The sequence below is a fragment of the Rhinolophus sinicus genome, linkage group LG01, assembly GCF_036562045.2.
Source record: "Rhinolophus sinicus isolate RSC01 linkage group LG01, ASM3656204v1, whole genome shotgun sequence".
In the NCBI taxonomy this organism is placed as follows: Eukaryota; Metazoa; Chordata; class Mammalia; order Chiroptera; family Rhinolophidae; genus Rhinolophus; species Rhinolophus sinicus.
Window position 1 is genome coordinate 87,467,040 of NC_133751.1, and position 18,896 is coordinate 87,485,935.

Sequence of the window (18,896 nt, forward strand, 5' to 3'; positions counted from 1 at the left end):
GGGGGGATGGGGTGAATCACATCATTAAGATAAAAATGAAAAAAAGGTTCATCATTACTATCTTGAAGAAAAAAAGATGATAAGGGGAAAATACTATGAACTATATACCATGTTTCCCTGAAAATAAGACATAACCGGAAATAAGCTCTAGCAAGATTTTTCAGGATGATGTCCCCTAACATAAGCCCTAATGTGTCTTTTGGAGCAAAACTTAATATAAGAACCAGTCTTATTTGTGGGAAATATGGTATCAGGTAACTAGATGATATGTACAAATTTCTAATGACAATTATTGATACTGACCTGAGAAGAAATGAAAAATCTATGTGGACTTATGATAGCAATATTCCCCAAATTGATCTATAAATTCATGTATTCCCTTTCAAAATCCCAGCTACCTCTTTTTGCATAAATTAACAAGTTGATCCTAAAATTTATATGAGAATACAAGGAAACCTAAATAACCAAAACAATCTTTTAAAATAAGAATGAAATTGGAGAATGCGCACTTTCTATTTTTTGCATCAATTTCACTGTGACTTTGGAATCAAGCAAAAGCAACACAGATAGTTATTCCTGGAATCTAAAATCCTTTCTCGTTTCCATCCCTAATCCACCGCAATTCCTACGTTGATGCAAATGCATGTGTTTTGGTCAGGCACATATTAACATACATTTTTAGAATTACGTATACAATTTTTATGAACTATTTAGTTCACATTAAAACTCAGGAATGGAAAAGAACCTCCCACTATCTCTCCTTTTCTTTCACATTAGCTAACTACAATTACTAAATATTCCAACCCAAATTTAATATGAGACCCTGGAAGATGGATAAATGTGATTTAATGCTATACATCTTTAAAATATTCCTTAGAATTTTTAAAGGTTATAATACCTTATAATCAAAATTTTAGCATTTGCAAATAACATTATGTCAGTTAATCCAAAAATGTGTTTATCAATGAAATGACTTATTAACATACACTGAGCCAACATATTTTTGTTCTACATTTTATAGACTGTATCCTCCTTGTTTTCTTTCAAGAATAAACTGTGTTGGCCATATAATTATTTGAAATTCATCAGTCTAAGCAAAGAAATTCAAGACTGACATTTCTGTATTAATGAAGTCTTACATATTGAAAGAGAATTAAAATTCTGGAGCTACCAAAGATATTCACACACACACACACACACACACACACACACACACACACACAGAATTAATGATGAACATGGCAAGAATAAAGTACAAATGAAGTAAATATTTCACAAAGGTTTTCCTCTCCCCACTCCCAAATTCAGTTTTATATAATTTTATTTCTCATGTTTTGACAGTGATTCTAAACTCTAAGCACACAATGTTCAAAAACATCATATAATATTTAAGGAAAAATGTGTGTTGAATGCATTCCTTATAGCTATTAGCCCCCAGGGAGTCACCTGTGTAAATTTTGCTTCATGGTTATAAGTCTACACAATACATTCTTAGATACAACTATATTCCTATACATACATATTACACATTTAACTGCTAGTACATGTTTTTTTCTACTGTCATAAACTATTTGAGAATTCACATAGAACCAAGCTTTACATCCCAGAACATTTTAAGCATTTTAATGAAATTAGACATTGTGACTGACAGACTAACTTGGTGGCATTTTTTCCCCAAATAAAATTAATCATTGCCTCTGGGAGTAAGTAAAACTTTCTCTGAATTCAATTTGACCATGCAGATTTTACAACTCACTTGAACTATTTTGCTGCTGGCAAAAAAATCTCTTTGTCAGCCACTGCTGTAAACTTTGCATTTGGCATCTTCTGAACCATGAAGACAAACATAATAACAAAAGAATATGACTAAGAAGCTAAAGGCTTTTGCATCAGTGTTTCTCACATCAGTGCTAGTTTAGCAGATTCTGTATAAGTTTTACCCAGAGGTAGAACTAAGTTAGAAACACCTCCTTTGAAGTTAAAGATAAAACATTATCATTTCCTGCACAGGTAGAGATAAAAGCACAAATTACAAGATACCAGTAGAGTTGAGAATGGCATAGAACACCTCAAGGCATTTTGTTGGAGAAAAAAATGAAAAAGTTGGCCAAACATAATAACTGGCACACACATCATTTTTGCCTTGCATTCTGCTACAGTCTCACACCTGCCAAGAAAAATAGTTTTATCTGAATTGGCTATGAAACCATTTTATTTTGATTCAGTCATTTAATGGCTCTGACTCTATGGTGGAACGGTAGAGGAGTTAGATAGGAGACATACAATAAGAAATCTAGGTTAAAAAGTGGGTGTATTAGTCCAGGTTCCCCAGAGAAACAGAATGATGTGTGTGTATATGTGTGTGTGTGTGCAGATTTATTATAAGAAATTGACTCATGTGATATGGAGGATAGGATTTCCCAAGATCTGCAGTCAGCAAGCTGAAGATCAAGGAGAACCAACGGTAGACAGTCTAGTCCAACAGCTATCAGGCTCAAGACCTAAGAAGAACCAATGTTTCAGTCTGAGTCTGAAGGCTGGAATAAATCAATGCCCCAGCTCACTGAGTCAAGCAAGAGTTCCCTCTTACTTAGCGTTTTTTGTTTCACTCAGCTCTTCAACTGATAGAATGAAGCCCACTTACCTTAGGGAGGGCAATCTGTTTTACTGAAATCTACCAATTCAAATGTTAATCTCGTCCAGAAACACCCTCACAATGCATCCAGAATAAATTTAGGGCAAATGTCAGGGTGCCCTGTGCCCCAGTCAAGTTGACATATAAAATTAACTACCACATAGGCAAAATGGGATTTAATCATTGAAAGAATAATCAACTTCAACTGGGATATTTTCATGTAAGTTCAGGCAAATGAATTCTGGTTCTACTCAATGAGGGTCATTCTTTAGTCACCCTGTGCCTACTCCTATCATAAATATATCACACTACTGCATTTGCTGTATACATGATTGTATCATCCACTAATTTCTGAATCTCTTAAGGCAGAGCCTTTTTGTGTTATTCGTGAGTGTCCAGCACATAGCCTATAAATTGTTATGCATTCAATAAATATTTGTTGAATGAATTAGTAAATGACCAATTATGGCTTGCAATTTAATTAAATAACTCACAGTGACTCACAGCACTTTTACATGCTTTATCTCATCTGAGCATTATAATCCCAATTTTATAAATGGGTAAGTTCAGAGATCAGAAGTTCGCAGAACAAACACTTGAAAAAAGAGCTTCTGAACCCAATATATATATGTAGCACAGTAAGTTTTAGAAAATAATTTTAGTATATGTGCTGCCGAAGCGAGTACAGTTTTAGAAAACAATTAGGAAATTATGGAAGGAAAAAATTAACATAAATTGTTTTAGAAGTTAATAAAATTATAGATACTATTTAAGACTATAAGAGAAATGTGTTTGGTATTTAACATATATTACCTTGTTTAATAGTTTCAAAAACCATATGAGATAGGGATTATCATCACTATTTTACCCATGTGGAAATTGAAATGTTCAAAATTTGTATCACCTGTACAAGATTATATAAATAGTAGCCATTAAAACCAGGTTTTCCACTGAGGTCTGACTGCGCTCCTAACCACTGTAAGATGCCAGTGGTTATTCTTTAAAACACCCCCATGAAGAAATGGAATCTCAGTAAGTTTATATTACTTATCTAGCCACAGACAATGAGTAGAGCACAGATTAAAAAAAAAAAAAATCTGTTCTCTTTTTCCATTCACTTCAGCCTCCACTACATTTTACGCCCTTCTATGTGTGAGATGGGCACCATAGCCTCACTCATAAACATATACTTTAACAAATAGAAAAAGTTATAGAAATATAGCTACTAAACTGGATTTCCTTTTAACTTGGAGCCATTAAACACAACAAAATTTCTCTCAGTATTGCATATCAACTCTGAGAAAGATATGATAAGTCCAACTTGTATTGACATAGATGTTATAAAGGTAACACTTAGCAAGATTAGTAAACAAGGAAACAATACAATACATGAAGAAAAGGATCTACACCACAAACAGTATATAGACTTCGTCTACAAATTTTGGCAAATGTTTCCACCAACTCCTCAAAGAGGATATTACTATATCACACTGGCGTATTGTAGTAGTTTTTAATAGATGAGAGAGGCAAGTATACGAGGTGTGACCAAAAGATATGGTCAATGTTTTTTTAAAAAAATATATATATATTACATTAAAAGACACATTGCCATTAATACTTCTCAAAATACGCCCCCTCACTTCAAAAACACTTTTCCCATCATTCTTGCCACCTTCTGAAGCAGTTCTGGAAGTCCTCTTTCGTGTCCTTACCTCATCCTCCATCATGACAATGTTCAGTGTCACACATCGCTTCTGGTATAGCGATTTCTGTCAAATAAAAACATTATGGTGTGTCCTCATCCACCTTATTCACCAGATCTGGCACCATGTGACTTCTGGTTCTTCCCTAAAGTCAAAATGACTGTGAAAGCTAAACATTTTGAATCGATTCAGGCAGCCATGGTGGTGGCGTAACTAAAGATACTCATGAAAGTGGACTTCCAGACCTGCTTCTGAAAGTGACAAGAATGATGAGTTAGGTGTGTTGAAAGCAAGGGGAGGGGGTATATTTTGTGGGGGATTAAAGGCAATGTGTCTTTTATTGTAATAATTTTTTTATTTAAACATTCACCATATGTTTGATAACAACTTGTATAGACATACAAACACAGGTATATGTAATTAACATGCAGTTGAGGAAGCTATTTGGTATTCTCCATATAGGTTATTCTGTAGGGTGATTTCAGTTCACTTAACCCTTCCTATGCTATTATAATAACCTTAATTTAGAGAACTCCACCAGATATTTCTACGAACCACTTTGGTAGAACTAAACTGACATTTGAATTTAAGAATTTGATTAGTCAAGTAAGCTATAAGGTAATTGTTTTGAATACTGCCTTCACATTGTAAGGTGCTAAATAGATTAAATTGATCTACAATTTTAAGTTTCCAGTGTACTAAAAAATAAAACATGACATTTTGCTTAACAACCAAAGGAAAAGACAAAAAAAAAATACTAATTTGGGAAGGAAAACTCTAAGTTCAGTTAAAACCCATTGACCTTGAGTATCCAGGTTGGAATGCTCATCAAGCTGTTTAATATAAAAGCGATCTCAGGAGATAAATGTGGGTCAGAGTTCAAAATTTGGAAGTCAAGCACTTCAAGTCATTATCCAAGTTTTAAGAAGGAATGAAATCAATCATATTTTAAGAATATCAAAGAATAGAATAAGAATGGTGGTAAAATACAGGATATTGGAGTAGTCCTATCATTGCTGTTGGAAAGAAGAGAATGAGACCAAAAGAGATGCAGTTCCAAGAGAATGAGAAGTCCTACTACTATCACAAAAGACTCAGGAAAGAAGACTTTAGAAAGGAATGTTTGCCAACATTGAATTACATTGAAAAAAGCTAGAAGAAGAGGTGACCTGTAGAAAACAAAACAACACAACACAAAACAAAAAACCAGATTTGATAATTAGGGACATTTTGGTAAATTTCTGCAAAGCAAAGTCAATATTGGATGGGAAATAAGACAAGTAAGAAGTTATAAAAGGGAAAATGGTTGATGAGGGTTAGATATTGGTAGTGCTTTTTAAAAGTCAATGTGCTATATGATCACGATTTAAAAATGCAGATTTGAAGAAAGGAAATAACAAAGTTTAGCAAAAATAAATGAAATATAAACTACAAAGATTATAGAGAAGAATAGTGAAACTAAGAGCTGGAGCTTGAAAAAATAAAACTGACAAGCTTGTCACCAGGAAATAGAAAAAGAGAGAACTAAAATAAACGAAATTAGAAATGAAAGAGATGTTACAACTGACACCATAGCAATAAAAGATTCATAAAAGATTACTATGGACTATTATATATCAACAAACTGGACAACCTAGAAAAAGTTATAAATTCTTAGAAACATACAACCTACTAAGATTGAATCACAGAACATAGAAAATCTGAACAGACCAATTACTAGAAAAGAGATTGAATAGTTACAAACTTCCCCACAAACAAAAGTCCAGGACCAGACAGCATCACTGGTGAATTCTTCCAAACATTCAAATAATTAATTCCAATCCTTCTCAAAGTCTTCCAAAATATAGAAGAAGAGCACACTTCCAAATTCATTTTATGAGGGTAGTATTATTCTAATATCAAAACCAGACAAGGACACCACAAGAAAAAAGAAAAAAAAAATACAGGCTAATATCCCTGATGAACATAGATGCAAAAATCATGAACAAAAATTAGCAAGCAATATTCAACAATACATTAAAAGAATCATATATTATAATCAAATGAGACTTATTCCAGGGACACAATGATGGTTCAACATACAAATCAGTCCATGGTATACAACATATGATAAAAATCATATGATGATCTCAATAGATTCAGAAAAAGCATTTGACAAAATCCAAAATCCATTTATGATAAAATCTCTCAACAAAGTGAGTATAGAGGGAACACACCTCAACATAATAAAGGCCGTATATAGTAAATCCACAGCTAACATCATATTCAATGATGAAAAGCAGAAACCTTTCTTCTAAGATCAGGAACAAGATGAAAATATCCACTCTGTCACTTTTATTCAATATAATAATGGGAGTCCTAACAAGGGCAATTAGGCAAGAAAAATAAATAAAAGGTATCCAGGTTGGAAAGGAAGTAAAGCCGTTACAGATGAAATAATATTGTATATTTTTTTAAAAAGCATAAAGACTACATCAAAAACCTATTAGAATAAACAAATTTAATCGAGTTTCAAGATACAAAAACAATATACAAATATCTGTCATATTTCTATACACTAAAAACAAACTATTAGAAAGAGAATTAAAGGCAACAATCTCATTTATAATTACATAAAAATATACCTTGGAATAAACTTAACCAAGAAAGTGAAAGATCTATACATTGAAAAATCTCAAGAAATTAATGAAAGACATTGAAGAAGACACAAATAAATGGAAAGATGTCACATATTCATAGATCGAAAGAATCAGTAGTGTCAAAATGTCCATACTACCCAAACCAATCTACATATTCAGTGCAATCCCTATCAAAATACCAATGGCATTTTTCGAAGAAATAGAACAAATGTAGCCATGTATCACTTAATGATGGGGATACGTTCTGAGCAATGTGTCATTAGATGATTTTGTCATTGTGTGAACATCACAGACTGCACTTACACAAGCCTAGATGGTATCGCCCACTACACACCTAGGCTGTATGTACACACCTATTGCTCCTAGGCTGCAAACCTGTACAGCATGTTACTGTACTGAATGCTGTAGGCAGTTGTAGCACAATGGTATTTGTGTATCTAAACATATCTAAAATGAGAAAGGGTACAATAAATTACAGTATAACAAATAAAAAATGGTACACCTTTATGCAGCACTTACTGTAAATGGAACTTGTAGAACTGGAAGTTGCTCCAGGTAAGTGATCGGTGAGTATATATGAAGGCCTAGGACGTTACTGTATACTACTGTAGACTTTATAAACACTGTCCCATAAGCCCTCTTCCTTCCAACATAGTCAGAAACAGAACATCAAAGTTGTCAGTGTTGCTCCATGAACAGGGATGTATGTTGGATTGATTTGAAATATTGAGGAGAAACTGCCTGGGTAAGGCATAGATCACCATGCAGTGACTGCCAGGAAAGAGTTAAAGGTGGCCTGAGAATCAGTAAAGATAAACCAACAAGGAGAGGTAAAGGAGTATTAGCAATTGTTACGGCAATGTGGTTTTTGCTATTGCATGTTGGAGCAGTGGTCAGATTAAGGATCTTTGTGGGATTCATTTAAAAAAGACGGTGTTTAACATCGGGAGGGTGTAGAATTGAGGACTCAATATTTTTACTTAGGAAATTTGTTTTTGGTTCCATTGACTATCTGGCACAAAGGGCTGTCTCTCACATTGAATTGATGTGAAAACTGAAACTTACCTATGCTTTACATCATTACAACCTGAAAACATTCCCAAAGTACAGGGACAGGCTGGCTGCACACTACCACAGAAAGCTTTTACTAACATGGCAGTGGCACATAATACTTGTTAATGTAGCTCCCGTGGACATGCATCCTTGTACAGGATCTTAGGTCCTCAACAAAGAATTGACAGCAATGTACTCTGAAGACCATCAGGCTAACTCTGGGAGGGCTGTGGCTCTTGCTGAATATATAGCTCTGTGACAACAAGCTCATCTATGTGGAAACACATCAGTGACTGACTGATTGGGATGTAATCTGTGCCCTGAAAATTGAGGTGCTGTGAGTGAGTGGTGATCTATTTCTAATCACCACAGATACTGCTCCTGTCAGAGAAAAAGAAAATAATCCTCCTGAGAAAAAATATATCCTTTCATTTCTTACAGAAAATTTAGTTACGTTACAATCCTATGGGACCACCACGATCCATCCTTGTCTGAAATGTTGTGTGGCACATGACTGTAATCCTAAAATTTGTTTGGAATCATAAAGAACCTTGAATTGTCAAAGCAATCTTGAGAAAACTGGACTGATGAAGATCCCTGACTTAAATCACACTGCAAAGCTAGTGCAATTAAACAGTATGGTACTGGCTTAAAAACAGACATATAGGTCAATGCAACAGAATAGAGAGCCCAGAAATAAATGTACCCACATATGGGCAATTAATTTATGACAAAGAAGTCAAGAACATACAATGGGGAAAGGACAGTCTATTCAATAAATAGTGGTGGAAAAATGGAACAGTTACATGCAAAAGAATGAAACTGGACAATTATCTTACACCTCACACAAAAATTAACTCAAAATGGATTAAAGACTTGAATATAAGACCTGAATCTATAAACCTTCTGGATGAAAACTTAGGTAGCAAGCTCCTTGACCTTGGTCTTGGTGATACTTTTTTGCATTTGACACCAAAAGCAAAGGCAATAAAAGTAAAAATAAACAAGTGGGACTACATCAAACTAAAAGGTTTCTGCACAACATGGAAACCATCAACAAAATAAAAGGTAACCTACCAAATGGGAGAAAATATTTGCAAATCATATATCTAATAAAGGGTTAATATCCAAAATACATAAAGAACTCATACAAATCCAGAGGGGGGGGGAAAGCAAACAAAACAAAACAAAAAACTGCAGTTAAAAACTGGGCAGAAGATCTTTATAGACATCTTTTTTTGAAAAGTAGACATATCGATTGCCAAGAGGTACATGAAAAGATGTTCAGCATCATTGATCATCAGGGAAATGCAAATCAAAACCACAATTAGATATCACCTCACATCTGTTAGAATGGTTATTAACAAAAAAAAATCCAGTCCCTGGGGTGGAACTCTCTTGAGCTCTACCAGTACATGCTAGCCAATTTAAGCAACTTTTTGGTGGAGTCTCTTCCTCAGTTATCAGACCCAGCATGTCCCATCCTTTTAAACTGGAAATTTAACCCTAGTTATTGTCCTGGGACCCAGGACAGGTGGTGTGTTTTACAAGAAAAAAATATGTAAGATACCCATAGCAGTATTGCATAAATGCAAAAATTAGTGTTTAAAAAAGAAAACAAGGAAAAACACAAATGGCCATTAAACATTTGAAAAAGTATTCACATTTGTATGTAATCTAAATGCAATTATAAATAAAAGGTATGGTAATAGGAACTGAAAATGATGCAAGTCTTCCACTTCAGTAGAGAAACTATACTCAATTATTAGGCCCAGATTGGAAGTGAAAATTAACCAAAAATATTGGGTAACCATAGTGTACAAGCAATAGGTTTTGCTTGTTCTTTTCTGATATAGATGGATCACGATGAAGAATTATCTTTGACACTTTGATTTGGTAAGGCAGGACTCTGAGAAGCAATTTACTCTTCTAGAAATGCAAAAGCAACTTGCTTATATACTCAAATACATGTTTCTCCAAAGCTTAGATTTTATTTTTTCTACTTTTGAAGACTTTCTTTTTTCCCCTTTTATATAAAGCATATGCAGTTTCTAAAACAGTAAGAGCAAAAAGATATAAACAGAGCCAAGTTGAAGTGATATTGAATAGTTTCAGTACTTTTGTCTCCCACTCATCATACAAATACAGAACAACAGATATTAATTAGCAATTTGTTAGAAATGACATCATGATTCACAGTGTACTGTTCCCTCAGTTGGAAGTACTTTTGGGTGGAGAACTAAATATCTAACCAGAGAACATTCTCTTTTGTTCTGATAAAGGAAAACAAAATTAATTAAAAATTTACATTCACTAGAGTGTTCTGTTCAACTCAGAAGATTTAAGTGGGTTCGAAGATGACAAGAAATTAAACATGCTTTTTCATATTTTTATGTATTTATTTTTAAACACCTGGAAGCTAGCCAGGAACATCTGAAGAATACACGCCAAATTAATTGTTTCCTTAGTTGGAGGGAAGGTACATAAATAAGTTGACAAAACTAATATTTATAAACATTGACTGTCTGAATGTGTTTCCTGGATTAACTGTGGATAGGGTATCAACATGAATACAAGCTCTTCATAAACCAATCCTGAGAGACACCTGCATCAGAACTATAAACTAGGAAATAATAATATACACCTGCTAGGAATGTGGATTAATTTCCATTAGACACAATACAGATGGGACCAGATAGATGGAAGACAGTAAAGCTGCACTCATAGTTACCCTCCCCAAGAAAGCAGAATTACGGGGAGGAAGCAGAGATTGCAGCCTTGTGAAAAGGGGAGAAAAGGGCAGGCGAGGCACAGATGCGGAAATGACAACCACTATCTGGCAGTAAGAAATCAGTAGCTTTCCAAAGCAGCTTTTCTGGAAGCCACAGGGCAAGAACAGTCACAGCAAACTGAAAGCTGGCAGGTGGCAGGGCAATCCCCTGGAGGTCAATTTGCATGTAGCAGCAGTCCTTCCCCACCATCCCCCAAAAAAGAGAGCAAGAGAGAGAGAGAGAGAGAGAGAGAGAGAGAGAGGCTTATGACAAACAACTTCATTTAAAAAGTGCAAAGAACATGAAGTGAAAAAATATTTATCACTAATATATAAAATATACATCACTAATATATAAAATACACATTTACATTAAATACTGATTATTAATCATATACCATGTCCAAGCAATCCAGCATGCAATATATCAATAAAATCCTCTAAAAATAATTTGAGCAAAGCATCATAATTTTCCTGTTTCACAGATGAAGAAACTGAGTTTCAGTGAGATTAACTTGTGTAAGGATATGGTGCCAGAAATTGACAAATCCAGAATTTGAATGTAAAGACATCTAACTCTCAAATCCCCGTGTGTCCCCGAAAATAAGACCTAGCCAGACAATCAGCTCTAATGCATCTTTTGGAGCAAAAATTAGTGTAAGACCCAGTGTTTTATTAATTTATGTCATATATCATATCATATCACATCATATCATAAAGACAGGGCCTTATAGTAAAATAAGACTGGGTCTTATACCAATTTTTGCTCCTAAAGATGCTTTAAAGCTGATTTCCTGGCTAGGTCTTATTTTTGGGGAAATATGGTCCCATGTTTAACCCTTATTCTGGTCTTACTAGTAACACATGGTATGAAAAATCAAGCAATAAGATAACTCTCAACTTAAAAACTAATGTTAACATTGGTTGTTGGCAGAGATATAAACAAACTTGCAGTGCTAATGGGGACATAAATTGCTATAACCTTTATTAATATTTTTAAAATAATAAGACAAATAATCCTTTTGAGCCAACAATTTTGAGTTTGTTCACATTTTTGTTTTGTTTGTTTATGTTAGTGTTATTTCTGCTTATTGTTCTTCTGTTACTGGTTCTAGTTAGGGGATGACAATAAATCTTTACTCCACCATCTTAAACCAAAAGATATACATATATGCAAGGTCTGACAATTAAGTTTGCGAACTTTTTGCAACACTGTTGCTAACTTTTTTGATATGAGGGATTGTTCATTATGAATTTGTACCAACTGGGCAGTTAAACAAGTTTACTATTTGGAATTGCTGAAAAAGCTACATGAAAAAGTTAGACAAAAATGACCTGAACTTTTTACCAACAATTCATGCTTCTTGCATCACAACAATGTACCAGTTCACACTGCACCGTATGTGAGGGCGTTTTTAGCCAGTAAACAAATAACTGTATTGGAACACCCCCCCTACTCACCTGATCTGGCCCCCAATAACTTCTTTCTTTACCTGAAGATAAAGGAAACATTAAAATGAAGACATTTTGATAACATTCAGGACATCAAGGGTAATACGACAACAGCTCTGATGGCCATTCCAGAAAAAAAGTTTCAAAATTGCATTGAAGGGTGGACTAGGTGCTGGCATCTGTGCAGAGCTTCCCAAAGGGAGTACTTTGAAGGTGACTGTAGTGATATTCAGCAATGAGGTACAAATAACGCTTCAGCAATAACGTTTTTCTAGGATGAGTTTGTGAACTTAATTGTCAGAACGTGTGTGTCCTACTCTTGAATTTGTATTCCAGATTTCAGATTGCTTTATACTTAACAATTCCTAATTTTTTTTATTACATCAATTCTATCCTTAGACCACCAAAAGCAATGTTATCAAAAGATAAAATCCAGTATTCTTACTTATCAAAGTAAATTCAACTACACAGTGTCTCCAGTTAGGTTCTTTGCTTCTTCAAGTTTAGGAGTGTGCACATGTTCTATCTAAAATATTCTCTTGATCCATTAACAATGTGTCCATATTTCTAGGCCAATACCTTGGAAAAGCCTCCTCCATTGACTTTAGAGTTAAATATTACCACTTTGAATTTCTATGATATTGTGACATTTAGCGTACTCTTTTCTATATTTTGATTATTTAAATATGTACATTTTATTTTGAAATGTCATACCCTCCCTATTAGCTATTTATATTCTTAAGGGCAGCATCTTTCTATTCTTCATGAATGTTTACACGGTGGCTCTGAATCTAGCAGGTCTTCAGCAATTACTTGTTGAATTACATTTTTAAAATTAAATTTTAAAACACAGTTGTAGAAAACAACTTCCTTTTCTATACAAGGAAAAGAATCAATTCAGTCACTCCAAGTTCCAATTTAACTTTTAACCTGTAATGACCCTAAAGTTACAGAGCCTAAACAAAACCAACAGAAACAACTAGGAATTAATGTTGAGAGCATAAACTTGAATAAGTAGGTAGATGTTAATGGGAAAAAAATGAACACTGTAAGAATTCTGTTTGATTTCTCACCCGGGTAATCTCAATATTTTAATCAGGACTGAGCAGACTCTTAGAAACATGAAAGTGCAGCACATATGCCTATGTAAGGGAGGTCATTTTTGAGCTAAAGCTTCCAAATCTGCAATTCATGCAGATCTCTTTTTGAAGTTCTTATTCTGCACTTTATGTACTGTTTAAATATGCGGATAAAACATGTCCACTGCCCTATGAAACTCGTATCAAAAACAAACTTACTTTCTCCATTTGACAGATTGTTTTCCCTTTTAAATTTTCTATTTATCTTACATTTTTAGACAAATGTTCCGGACATCTAATGCTGCATACAAAACCCTAAAACTCAGTGGTGTAAAACAAGTTATTTTGCTCACAGGTCTGGTGTCTGAGCTGTCCCCTCAACAGGCTAACTTGTTTCTGCTCTACTCTGTATGAGCTCGGGCAGCTTTAAGTCTGAAGTCTGGAATCATCTGACATCTCATTTACTCACAGGCCAGTGCTTGGGCTGGGATGCCTCAGCAAGGAAGCCTTGGCTGAATACAAGAATGGCGAGGACGCCTTGGGTGTCTCTATTTCTATGTGATTTTCTGACATAGCATATTCAAGGCACCTGAACTTGTTACATGGATACTCAGTCTTCAAAGCATGTGTTCCAAGAAAGAGCCAAAGGGATGTTGTGTCCTTGATATAACTTTGCGTTGGAATTTACATAATGCAGGCATACCTTATTTTATTGCACTTTGCTTCATTGCATTTTCATCAACATCAAGGCGAGATCCTCTACCAGCAAAAAAAAATTATGACTCGGTGAAGGCTTAGATGATGGCTAGCATTTTTTAGCAATAAAGTATTTTTTAATTAAGGTATGTATATTGTTTCTTAGACATAATGTCATTGTACACTTAATAGACTACAGTATAATATAAACATAACTTTTATATGCACTGGGAAACCAAAAAATTAGTGTGACTTGCTTTATTGCAATATTTGCTTTACTGTGGTGGTCTGGATCCAAACTCACAATGTGTCCAAGATGGTCCAGTATGGCTTTCATCAGACTCTGTGGGCTGGAGAAGTCCAAGCCCCTTCCTATACTCAAAAGAAGTGACCGGAGATATCATTTTCCTTGAAAGGAGGTATGATGTCTGACTGGAAATATTGCTGTGTCAGCACATTTACTTTACTTTCAGAAATTTGCTGAAAACTGGTTACTTGTGGTAGGATAATATTCTCTTTTTATTTATGGTCCTTCAAGAAGGATTCATCTTTGAGAATAAATTATTAATAATTATTTTGGGCTTTGGTTCCTCTGCTTAACAACTATTGACATTATTTTTAAAATGTCTACCTGATTGTACCTCTGCCTCTTTTCGTTCATTTTTAAAACTGTTATTACTCAGTTTTAATATTTTAAAGTACAGAAAGGGCGGGAGGTACTCTAATATACTCCTATACAATTGACCCTCATAATGCCACTAATATATTTTTCACATTGCCTTTTTGCTGTGTAATTCTTTCATTAAAACTTTATGCACAATAGAAAAACTCTCTGTACTATCTTCCCTGGCACATTTAGCCTCTCCTCTTTAATCCACCTAAAATTCATTTTTGAATATGGTAAGAGGTAGGAATATTGCATTTTTCCATACAGATACAAATCATCCCAGCATGATATATCATGTACTCTATCCTAGCATTAATATTTTTAATCAGCTGCTTTGAAATACAACTTATATATAATAAAGTTCACCAATTCTACGTGTACAATTTGAAAGTATTAACAAATACATATGGTCATTTAACTATAACAATAGTTATAATATAGAGTATTTCTATAATCCAAAATGTTCCCGTGTGCCACTTTCAGTCATTCCCCTCTTCAACCCCAGCTCTGAGAAAGTTGGTTGGTTTGATTGACTTTCTGTCACTATGGTTTTAGCTCTTAGAAATTCACATACATTGAAACATAAAGGCTGTGTCATGTATGTCTGGTTTCTTATACATAATGTAAGTAATGCTTTTGAAATTCACCCATTTAGGTTATTGCTGTAGACCAGTAGGTCATTTATTTTTATTATTGGGCCCTATTGACTGCATGGAAATACCACATTTTTTAAGCATTTCCCAGTTGGTAGACATTTGGGTTCTTTCCAGTTTTTAACTACTATAAATCAAGCTGTTATTATGAATAGTCATAAATACCTGTGTATATAAGTGTATATGTATCAGTTTGCTCGAATAGATAAATTTCTCTTGGATTTCCTGAGTCATATGGTGAGTACATGCTCAACTTTACAAGAAATTGTTTCTTAAAGTGGCCCACCAGCAATAGAGGAGGATTCCAGTGTCTCCATATCCTTACGAACATTTGTATTGTCTGTTATTCTGAATATAGCCAATCTAGTAGATATGTAGGAGTATCTTATTATTTAATTTTGCACTTTTCTCATGATTGATGATTTTCCGCATCTTTTCAAGTGCTTATTTACTATTTGTATATCTTTTCCAGTGAAGAGTATGTTCATCTTTTGTCTATTTTAATCACATGGTTTGTCTTTTTATTATTTAGTTTTAAGAAAAAGAAAGACCTTTATTATTAATTGTGCAAATATTTGCCTATATTGTAGAATTCCTTTTAATTTTATTGCCAGCGTCTTTTAAAGAGATAAAGGGCTTAATTTTGATGAAGTGCTTATATAAAAATATGAAAGTGATTAGGCTTTACTCATCCAACATTAAGTAAAATTTTGCTGGAAACATCTTCAGAAGTTATTAGATTATATTACAAATAATAATGCAAGAAATACCATTATACACATTTAATTTAAAAATATAGAAAAGACCCACACCAAGGCACATTATAATTGTCAAAAGTTAAAGATAAGGAGAGAATCTTAAAAGCATCATGAAAATACAACTTTATATACAAAAGAACCCCCATAAAACTACCAGAGGATTTTTCAGCAGAAACTTTGCAGGCCAGAAGAGAGTGGTACAACATACTCCAAGAGCTAAAAGGAAAACAAAAAACAAACAAAAATACGGCCAACAAAGAATGCTCTACCTAACAATGCTGTGATTCTTAATTGACAGAGAGAGTTTTTCACACCAGCAAGACATAAAGGTTTTCCTCATCATTAGCCAGGCCTTAAAAAAATGTTAAAGGGACTTGTTTAAGCTGAAATGTAAGGACACTAATTAGTAACAAGGAAACATATAAAAGTAAAAATCTCACTGGGAAAACTGGGTAGCTATACTTATATCAGAAAAAACAGACTTTAAGACAAAAACTGCAATAAGAGACTAAGGAAGTCATTATACAATGATAATGGGGTCAGTCCAATAAGAGGATAGAATATTTATAAATATTTATAGATTCAATGTAGAAGGACCTAAATATGTAAAGAAAATATTAACAGACCTAAAGAGAGAAATAGAAATATAATAATGGTAGGAGCTTTTAATACTCAATTTTCAACAATGTATACATTATCCAGACAATAAAGAAATAAAAAGCTTTGAAACACAAACTATATTACAAAACTATAGTAATCAAAACAGTATCATACTGACATAAAAACAGACACATAGATTAATGGAATAGAATAGAGAGCCCAGAAATAAATGCCCATATATGGTCAATTAATTTATGAGAAAGGGAGCTAAGATTATACAATGGGAAAAGGACAACCTAGTCAATAAGTAGTGCTGGAAAAACTGAACAGTCACATGCAAAATAATGAAACTGGACCACTATCTTATATCATACACAACAATTAACTCAAAATGGATTAAAGACTTGAATGTAAGACCTGAATCTATAACACTTCTAGAAGAAAACAGGCTGCAAGCTCCTTGACCTCAGTCTTGGTGATAATTTTCAGCATTTGACAACAAAAGCAAAGGCAATGAAAACAAAAATAAACATATGGGACGACACCAAACTAAAAAGCTTCTGCACAACATGGAAACCATCAAAATAAATGAAAAGGCAACCTACCGAATGGGAGAAAAATACTTGCAAGACACATATCTAATATTTTGGGTTAATATCCAAAATATATGGATAACTCATGAAACTCAATTAAAAAGAAAACTCAATTAAAAAAATCTGTTAAAAATTAGAACATTTTTCCAAAGAAAACATATAGATGGCCAACAGGTACATGAAATGATTATTAATGTCAATAACTATTAGAAAAAAATGCAAATCAGAACCATAATGAGATATCACCTCACAGCTACAGTATTTCCCCGAAAATAAGACCTACCCTGAAAATAAGCCCCAGTTAAGATCATCACCCAGACGGAGGCATTTAGTATGCATGACGATGTTCCAAAAGATGACATGACTGTATTTGAATAACCATAGATTGCTGTAAATGAAAAAATAAGACATTCCCTGAAAATATGCCCTAATGCGTCTTTTGGAGCAAAAATTAAAATAAGACACAGCCTTATTTTGGGGGAAGTATAGTATAAGACCCAGTCATATTTTGGGGGAAACACGGTATTATCAAAATGACAAGAAATAACAAGTATTGGCAAGGATGTGGAAACAGGGAACCCTTGTGCATCATTGGTGGGGATGTAAATTGGTGCAGCTACTGTGGAAAATAGTATTGAGGGTCCTCAGAAAATTAAAAATAGAACTACCATATGATCCAACAATTCCACTTCTGAGTATTTATACAACAGAAATGAAAACACAAACTTGAAAAGATATGTGCACCCCCATGTTCCCTGAAGCATTATTTACAATAGCCAAGATATGAATATACCCTAAGTGCCCCTCAATATGTAAATGGTAAAGAAAAATATGGTATGTATACAGTGGAATATTATTCAGCCATAAAAGGGAAGGAAGTCTTGCTATTTGTGACAACATGCATGGTCCTTATGGGCATTGTGCTCAGTGAAGTAAGTAAGGCAGAGAAAGACAATTACCATATGATTTCACTTATGTGTGGAATAAAAAAAATATATAGAACTCATAAAGAACATATTGGTGCTGATGGGGAGGTGGGCAAAATGGATAAAGGTGGTCAAAATGTACAAACTTCCAATTATAAAATAAATACATGTAAATCATGGGAATATAGTGTAACTATAGTTAATAATACAGTATTGTGTAGTTGAAAGTTGCTATGAGAGTAAATCTTAAAGGTTCTCATCACAAGAAAAATGTAACTATTTGTGGTGATGCATGTTAACTAGAATTTTGTGTTGATCGTTTCTCAATACATACAAATATTGCATCATTATGTTGTATACCTGAAACTAATATAGTGCTATATGTCAATTATATATCAATATAGAAAAGAAAAATATATATAGAAGAGAATATAGGAAAATTTTTCTAAAATAATTGTAAATCATTGTCTCTGAGGAGTGAAACTTGGTGGGTACTGGGAGAAGACGAGGCAGAGGCCTACCTTTTTGTTTTACAGTGTAGTATAATTGGGCATTTAAAAAAATATGTATATATATGTATATATGTGTGTGTTATATATATATATATATATATATATATATGTGTGTGTGTGTATAATACACACACACGGCAGTGATAAACCATAACTCAAC